Consider the following 9,474-nt stretch of genomic DNA (forward strand, 5'->3'; position numbering starts at 1 on the left):
TTGCCCACAAATTTTTAGTTTTCTATTATTAAGTTATCGGCATACAATATGCTCTCAAGTTGCCAAGAAATGGTAGCTAAAGCCACTTTCCAAATTATTACCCAGGTGATGCCCAAAGGCACTACCACCTTCCACGGAAAGAATACTGGAGGATAGTTGGAGCTCGTGGTGGTGCAGTTCTCTCATAGGTTTGGTAGAAGCCATAATTTCTTGAGAGCTTCTAAGTCCAAGGATAGATAGATTATTGAAGAAAGGGGAGGAGGAGAAGGAATGCCAGCTTTCTCTTGCAACAAACAATGATAGATTTGCAAAGAGATAGCAATTTTTATTTTTTGATCCATAATTATCAAGTGGAAGTAGCAAGTTCTCTGGCAATCATTTAAAATGACGATGGCCATCTTGTGGTGTATTATCTTCCATGCCATGCTTTAATTATCAAGTTGAAGTAGCAAGTTCTCTGGCAATCATTTAAAACGATGATGGCCATCTTGTTGTGTATTATCTTCCATCCCATGCTTTATTTTGTGCAACACCTTGATGGTGGTCCTGTGCTTTTTTTGAGTTGAGGGCTTTTAGTAACACGAAGGTTGATCTCGACATTATATCTACTTGTAGATCACCATTTGCATACCTATATAGTCACTCCAAGTTCTTAAAGTAGAAGAACAATGAGGCAATTGTAAAGTTAGGATCATAAGGCCATAGATCAAGTGAGAAATGTCCATATCTGCCTTCTCCATGCCCATGTGTAATCATGCCTATTAAAGAAACGGGTAGTTGAGTAGATCTTTCAGTTTCTTTTGATCAAAGCCTTAACCTAGAAATAGCTATCTTTTGTTGGTCCATCTTATCATGTATGATGCAAAAGTTTTTCTCTAGATCTAATGCTGAGGCCAAATCGCCAATTGTACTAGATGTTCCAACAACTTTGTTGTTGTAGCATGTGACATAGATGCTTTTTTAGAAGCACATTTCACTCGTGAAGACACTTTGTTGTTGCAAGTTGCTCTTTGATCTCTGAGCAAATACTACATTTGGAGAATTCACTTGTCTTTGCTAAGGTTACACGCTTGAACTCTGTGTTCCAAATACGATTGAAGGTGAACAAGGACATTTGATTACATCCAATACCATTCAATGTTGCATTTGCTTTTGCCCATATATCTACCTGCTTGTAAACATCTGGCATGACCAATTGTGTCTCCCTTCATCCATCTTGCATTGTTCTACTCTTATGTGGCATTTGCTCTACATTCTTCTTGACAAAGTCTATAAGGATGGCTCTTCCCATCTCTGTGTGATCCCAAGCTGCTCTTATTACCCCCCTATTTCCATGCATTTCCCTCCTCATGCCATGCTCAAATTGTGTTTTGTACCTATAAAAAGATGTCTTTGGGATTCCATGAATCTTATACCATGCCCTTCCACATACTACTGGCATAATGACTTAAACTTGTCATAAACATAGTTTGTGCAATCTTCAAATTGCAATCCTCAAAATTATTTATGTAATTGTTGCATTGCTTCTCTATCAGCAAACTAATAACACATTTCTTAGCAACAATCAATCATGGAAACTTGTGAAATGGATTCTATAGAAGTTCTCAAGTTTGCACCTTTAGGAGCAAAAATCGAGGCTTTCTATTAACCTTACAATATGATCTTTTCTGAACAAAATTTGATTTTTTTTGCGAAAATAGAATCTTCATTGGTATCTTCCATTTTTCTAGCACAACCATTTGTAGAGATAAATTGCATCTATGATTGTTGTTATAGAGCAGTGGTGTTCCATTATCAAAGGTGACATGTTTAATTGGCCATCTTTCCAAAGTGTTACAGTGGAGGTTGTCACCTATATATGTTCACGTGGTTTGATCAAGGGCTTTATCTACCACCACAGCAACATCCTCTTCTCCCAGCAATTCAAAGTTTATCATATCATATGGAAAAGCCAATAATATAACCCTTGTCCCAACACACATCATGTTGCCTTCTGTCCATAGCATCACTCTACGTTCTCTTCAACTTTCATGAATGCTAAGCACATCAATATCCTCAAAAGATAGGACATGGTTTGATTCTAATCATCTCCTTTGTCATGAATTATTATTGAGTTTGAAACAACCACTACATCTTTCTTTTCCCATTTTGCAAAACCATCTATAGTTTCATGGACCTTCATTGTTTCAATTGTTGGGAATGGCAAATATACTGCTACATTTAGACATTTATCAATAGCCACTGAAATATATCTATCTTGAAGTGTTTCTCCATGGCATGTCTCATTTGGATGTATTGCATGCATTCTCCCAAGTGCAACAATCTCATGATCAACTAGCAAATTCACAATTTCTCCAAAATAAAATTCATTATTCATGATACCTATACAAGTGAGAAAATGGAGATTTTATGATTTGTATATTGTCACTTCCCGAAAAGAAGAAAATAGTAATGAAATTGCTAAATACAATGAAGTATCAAGTTTCATTGAAATGAAAAAGTAACAAAAACATTAGATAGAATGGGTCCAACATCCATAATACAAAGTATTGATGGAAACATCTTACAGAACGGGGATAGATTTGACCATATGGCCAAAAATAAACTTTCTCATGAACTATGCCCTAAACTAAATAAAATATCCTTCTATTATTTTTAGTTGCCCTTGATTTTACTTTATTTTATTAGCTACTCTTTGTGTAAACAAAAACTTCTTTGTGTGTTCTCATTTGGGAAAGATATAGAAAATGGTCAAAACTTGTACTATATCTATTCAACATGAGAACAATGATTAAAATTATTTATAAAGTATATAGGAAAAGATTTAGCCACCTTGTCAAATATCTATTGTATATATTCCACATCATAGCAAATATAAAAATTCTTTGTGATCCCCATAGGAAAAGACATAGTCAAATGATTGAAACCTTTGTTGTATGTATTCCACATGACAAAAATGATAAAAGTTCACTGTGGTCTACATAGAAAATTTATTAGCTAGATGGTCAAAACCTCAAGCAAAATACATACAACAAGGATAAAAATTCATTGTGATCTTTATGGGAAAAGGTTTAACTGGATGGTCAAAACCTCTATTGCAAGTATTTTACACAAGACTTAGGATTAAAATTCTTTGTGATGTTCATAAGAAAAGATTTAGTCCTATGGTCAAAACATGTATTGTATGTAACCTAGATGAAAGCAAGGATAATAATTGTTTGTGATGTCCACAGTACAAGATTTAGCCAAATGGTCAAAGCCTAGTATGTCAAAAAGGAAAAACAGTCTTTGTGATTTCCATAAGAAAATATTTGATCAAATGATCAAAACCTTTATTTCATGTGTTTCACATGATAACAAGAATAAAGATATTCTATGAAAAACATTGACCTCACTTAAATGTAGAAACCACAAGGACCTCCAAAGAATGGGAGATTTCATTCGCTATATAACATGAATCTATAAAGATTGTAGAAATTTCACCATCAATTAGTAAAATGCATCATATTGCATTTTGTTTTTATGTTATACTATTTTAGTTTAAATTGTATTGTATTAATGTGTTGTACTATGTGCATATAATGAAATGTAGTATCAAAATATATTAAAATATATCTTAATTTAATATTACTAATAATTAATAAATATAATTAGATATATCAAATCATATTTTGTAAGATTATGTATATTCAATGTGTCTAATATGTAATGTGTAATGTCATTAAGGATTTTGAAGCCACCTTAGTGACAATTCGATAGTAGAATCTCTAGCAACACGGTAGATAGGGAATGTGTAGGCAACATCTCTAGTTGCAGAAATAAGGTTAGTATCCCAATCGTGGATTTTTAGGGGGGATTCTAGGGGAAACGCCCCCAGTGAGGGTCTAGGGGTAGCATCCTCAGTGGGGGTCTAGGGGGGCAATAACCCTAATGGGGGTTTGGGGGTAGCACCCCTTGTGGAGGTTTGGGAGCAACACCCCTGCAGCAGGGGGTCAAGGGGGCAATGCCCCCCGGTGGGGGTCTGGGAGCAACGCCCCTCCAGCAGGGGTCTTGGGACAACACCTCTAGTGTCCTTGGGGGTCTAGGGGCAATGACCCCAACAGTAGTAGCGATGTTCGGGGGCTACAGATAAACCCCGATGGACAATGATATAGCCATTACGTGATCTTTTAAAAAATCACGACTTGAATTACAAAAATAAGATCTAAATCTACTCATATTCAGTAACATGTTATGGTAATTTGAATAGCACAATACATTAAATGATCATTTTTACAAGGTTGGTCTTTATAACTAATCATGACATTTTTCAAAACAAGTTTCTCTTCCTGTCCCTCTCTCTTCCACACAACTCTCTGACCTAAGTGTTTTCTCTATTGCGTGCTTACAGTTGCAAGTTTTTCATCCCTAATCCTCTGTGTTTTTATCTTTGCTCCTATTGTCCCTCTCTTACTACAAGTTTTGTGGTCCTAATCTTTGGTGGTTTTGTTCCCTTGCTCTTCTTTGAGCCCTCTCTATTGTTTCATTTTCTCAACTGAAACAAATTGTGCAATGCAAATTTTGATTCAAATCTGGGTATTGTAACCAAAACCACATGCATCTTCAAATCAAAAATCTTGCTCCAAGGGTTCATCAATTCTACAAGGCAATGAAAAAACACCACTCCACAACGTATATGCTCTACTTCATGGGTGATTTCTATTACGATTCAAATAGCACAGATTGCTTACTTCTACTAACTACAATAGGTTTTAAACTCTTTCCTACTTTATTTCTGCTTTTGAGTTAAACTACATTGATTTAGTACTACTGATTCTCCACTTCTTTTCTAATCTCTACTAATGCATACTCTCTCTTGATCAATTCAATCCGTGCAATTACTACAAATCACACTACTAATCTTTCACATGATTAGTATAGACAGATATTAAGATCAAGACCACAAGCATAATCTAAATAAGAATCACGTATGAAAAGTAAATGTAATCTTTACTTTTGTAGCAATGAGATTAGGTACTTACTCTTGGAAATTCAATGTCTTCTTCTTCTTTCCAATTGCTTGATTGATCTTTAGAGTGCTCGTCTTTGTTTATGCTCACTACCCTGCAAATGATAGCTTCTTTGCTGTGAATATGAAAAACATGATTTTGTACAATGTTGAAAATACTCTCTTTGCTATGAATATGAAATATATGATTTGTGTAATGCTTAAAAAAATATATTGGATGTGAATATGAAATAAATGATTTGTGCAATGCTTTCATCAATGTGTGCTTTCAAAATACTAACCTTTCTTTCTAGCTCACTATTTTGGACAGCTAGGAATGCTGATATAATGTCTTCCGTGCCCTTTACCTCCTCAAATAAGGTCCAATCCATTTTTTTCAAAAAGTATTCTTTGTCCTCTTTAATACATGCAAAGTGAAATGACAAAGGACAAGTTTGTATATTACATTTTTTCCCTTGATCTTAACAAGATTGCATGGTATTCCCTCTTTCCTAACACATCCATCTGTTATCTTCTCTTCAACACCATATTGTTGAAAAACATGCAATATCACTCTTTAAAGTAAATAAGAGAACATTGTCAGTCCTTTTTCCTTGACTATCATAAACATCCACATACCATGGATACACAAAATCACCACTAACTCCATCAATGGTTTGGGTCTCCTTTTTGGATGTGCTATCTTTCTTTGTCATTGAATAGTTCTACAAAGAGAAAAAGTTGACAAACAAAAGTGGATCTACAAATAGTCAAATTTTCCCTATCAAGAAAATGTGATCGCCCCAACAAAAGAATGAAGCTCCAAGATAAAACAAACATACTTGAGATCTTCACTTGCTTCTCAAGAAGAAAATAATACACCAAATCCCACAAGCTCAAAGTCAAAATCACCTCATTAAAGTTCCTTGTCACAAGCTTTAGTTGTTAATATGGCTGCTAACACTAGTGAGAATGATGCCACTTTACCTTTCAACCTGGAAGTTACACCTACAAAGCCAATAATTTCTCTTAAGGTTAAGGGAGTAGAAAGAAGATTTGATTTTCCTAAGATAGTTAAGAAGAACGGAAAAAAGGAAGAATCTGTTCACATGTTTGAAAATTTATTTCCATTTGGTCCAACAACACAATTTCTTATTCTCATTGATAGGTGCTATGAGGCACCTTCTTTGTATGCTTATAGGTCAATATATTGGGATTATGTAGAGAAGTTAACCACGTCTTTCATAAAGAGTCCCGTGAATCCAGCAACAACAACAACATATCTTATGCCTTTTTGTACAAGACAATAATGAGAAGAGACCCATGCATCATGTGATGAGGTGGATGCTAATAAGTTGGACAAGTATAGTTATTGGATTATATCAGGCTTCACTCAATTCATGCAACAAAGATATGTCTTCAAAGTAATACTACATATTGTCTAGCAACCAAGCATTTATACACCACGAGAAATGCTAAAATATTAGTTGATTATCTTGTCAAAATGTGCATTAAGCTTTAACAAATGGCAAATATAGAATCACATAATGTTATGAAGTATGCCCTTATAATGAGCAACTTCAACAATTAAGAGATCAATGGCTAGCATTTGGTTCTTCACCAAAATCCCAACAAGGGCTTTCTAAGGCAAGCTCTCAGAGAGTACCATGGTAGGTAATTACATATAAGCTTACCTTCTCTTTTTGTGAAGACTAGTGTGATGCTCTTCCTTTTGTTCTATACTCACTATTTTGATCTTTTTTTGCAGAGATTTGTGGCGTACATTGGAGAAAATTGTGCATCTAGAGATTGCCATATGATTGTTAGCTCCCAAGAAATATTTGATAGTTGGATCAAAATCATGAAGAGATACTCTAGAGGTGAGCTTATATCCCAAGAGGAGAGTTTGAGAAAGAAGGGAAGGAAACCTTCTCCTGCTGCATTCCGTTGCCTTACGGGTCTAAAGGATGGAGACATCCTTACACTACAAGAGGAGATCAATGGAGGTCATATCCTTTTTCTTAGAAACGAATGGGATAAGGAAGATATGATTGACATGGATACAAGGGCTAAGGAAATCAAGCAAGATAGGGTCCTGAAGGAGGAACTAGTCACTCTTTTTGATGCCTCAATTCCAAAAACTAGTGCTATGATGAAGACATGGGAAGAGCTTGTTAATGACTATGATATCAATGATGAAGTCTACACGAAGATTTTAGGCACTTGCAATGATTGGGTATCAAAGAAGCTCACACATGGAGCTAAGGAAGAGTCCCTACCAAATGGAGCAAAAGATATTGTGAACTTACTGATTGGAAAAAAGTAAAATCCTCTTCAATCCTCCACTAGTTCGCCTTGGCATATATATGTTGTCAGATGCAATCTAGAAATATTTGATCTTATACATAATGTTTAAAGATATCATATTACCATTGGGATTGTTGTACTAGACGTAGCACATGGAGTTGAGGGAATGAAATGGGACTCTATAAATTTTGGAAAGGTTGTATCCACTCTACTAAAAATGACATGTGAACCTGAATATTTCATGTTGTTATCATTTCTTGATTGAAAGTAAATAGTAGCTTTGAAAATGCTCTTGAAAGCATTTCTTACAAGTATCACATGCTAGTTGGTAGTGTTGACTTCCTACCAATGGATAGAACCTTTGCTTTTGGATCTATAGATTCCTTTATAGTTTTGACATTAGTGACCATGGGAAAAAGCTTCATCAATCTTGAGTGATATATAAATGATGTCAACAAACCTTCTTTATTGGAGAATGACAATGAGTGTAATGATGAAGACCTTGAAGAATACTAGATGATTGCAAAGGCCATTTTGAGAAAGAAAATGAAAGTTATGGAAACTACAATCAAAGCTTTCAACGATGCTCATGAGGCTACATTTGATGTATATGCAAGAGGACTTGCATTTAAGGTGGCATTGGTAGATCACATGAAGACTATTGCAGTGGTTTGTAACACTCAAGAGCAAAGAAAGGTTGAAGCACAATTGTGGAGAGTCCATGAGAGAGCCAAACAAAATTCAAATTCCCAAGATGTTCCTCCCACTGAAATGAAGTTCAAGTTCTTGAAGTATCACCCAAGGACATAGAAGAATCAAGCCAAGATATAGCAAGTCCAATTATGAAAGAGAACTTAAAGGGTACTTCAGGTGTTTAAACTTTGTTCCTTCTCCTTTCATCAAGAAAGACACACTAATGTAATTTTGGTTTTTTTCTTGAAAAGTTACCTTCATTAACATTTGCGATATTTTCTTTCTTTGGTGACTTTACTTAAAGAAATTGTCTTCAGTTTTTGTATTTTTTTACAAGAGTACCAAACATATTTAGCTTTAAATTTTATTTACTTTACTAAAATAGTATTAAAGAGCTCATTAAAATTTATCATCCTTTGTTAGAATAACTATTTAAAGAAGATATTGTAGTCTAGTGTGTAAGAATACTTATCATAATGAAAAGTTTGAGCTAGCTATGCAAAATTTACTTATGTTTATTTTAGATCTTATTTCAATTAAACTCTCATATGTGTTGTATAATGATCTTGTCATGTTAGTTTTGTTTAGATGTGTCCACATGCTCAAATCTCTTATCTCTTATAATCTCTTTTACTTCATCACTAATGTATGTCTATGCATGTACCTTAGGATAAGAGAGTCGACAATATATTGCACACCCCAAAAAAGTTTCACTGCACCTCTCAAAGAAGTTTTACCTCACTAGCAAATATTACAACAAAAATTTCACCTCCAATGTACCTTTTGAGATGTGTATATGGAATATTAAGATAAAATGCTTGTTACAATTCATAAGTTTAAATATCTATGTGATATAACTAGTTCAAAAATAGAATGGTTAGTCCTTAGGAAGAAACTATGAATACTTTATCCAAATAGAGTATGCCTTATCTCAATTAAATTGTCATGTGTCACTTATATGTGATATTAATTTTGTTCACATGGTCAAATGTATCATGTTTAAATTTTCTTTTAATAATTAGGACTAGCGTCTACGCGCGCTTCGCGCGCACAGAACGCTAGGCTGCTTCACGGCAGCTTCGCTTACTGCCTCGAAGTAGCAAGCGAAGTTGCTGTACTATTGCATGACTTCACTTAACAATCCATTTCTCATCTTTCTTTCTCCTCTTTTTCCTCTCTCTCTCTCTCTCCCCCAAATTCCCTATGTCTATTTTTTTCTCTCTCTCTCTTTCTTTGCCTTCTATTTTAGTTTATTTTTTCTTTTCTCTTGGTTCTCTCTCTCTCTCTCTCTCTCTCTCTCTCTCTCTCTCTCTCCCCACTTTTCTTCTCTTTCTGTCTCTCCTTTTATTCTCCCCCCTCTATCCTCTCTTTTCCTTCTCTCTCCCTCTCCTCTTTTTTCCTTTTTTTTCTTCTTCTTCTCTCTCTCTCTCTCTCTCTCTCTCTCTCTCTCTCTCTCATTTTCTTCTCTTTGCGCTTTTCTTATTTCT

General features: G+C 34.9%; 1 pseudogene; it reads left to right on the forward strand.

Annotated features, from left to right (window-relative positions):
• Window positions 1-6,803: 6,803 nt before the first annotated feature.
• On the forward strand, window positions 6,804-7,559 carry LOC148038053 (uncharacterized; annotated as a pseudogene).
• The last annotated feature ends 1,915 nt before the right edge of the window (window positions 7,560-9,474 follow it).

Source organism: Lygodium microphyllum, chromosome 3 (assembly GCF_053477565.2).
Source record: "Lygodium microphyllum isolate KBCC chromosome 3, Lygodium_microphyllum_v1.1.10, whole genome shotgun sequence".
Lineage (NCBI taxonomy): Eukaryota > Viridiplantae > Streptophyta > Polypodiopsida > Schizaeales > Lygodiaceae > Lygodium > Lygodium microphyllum.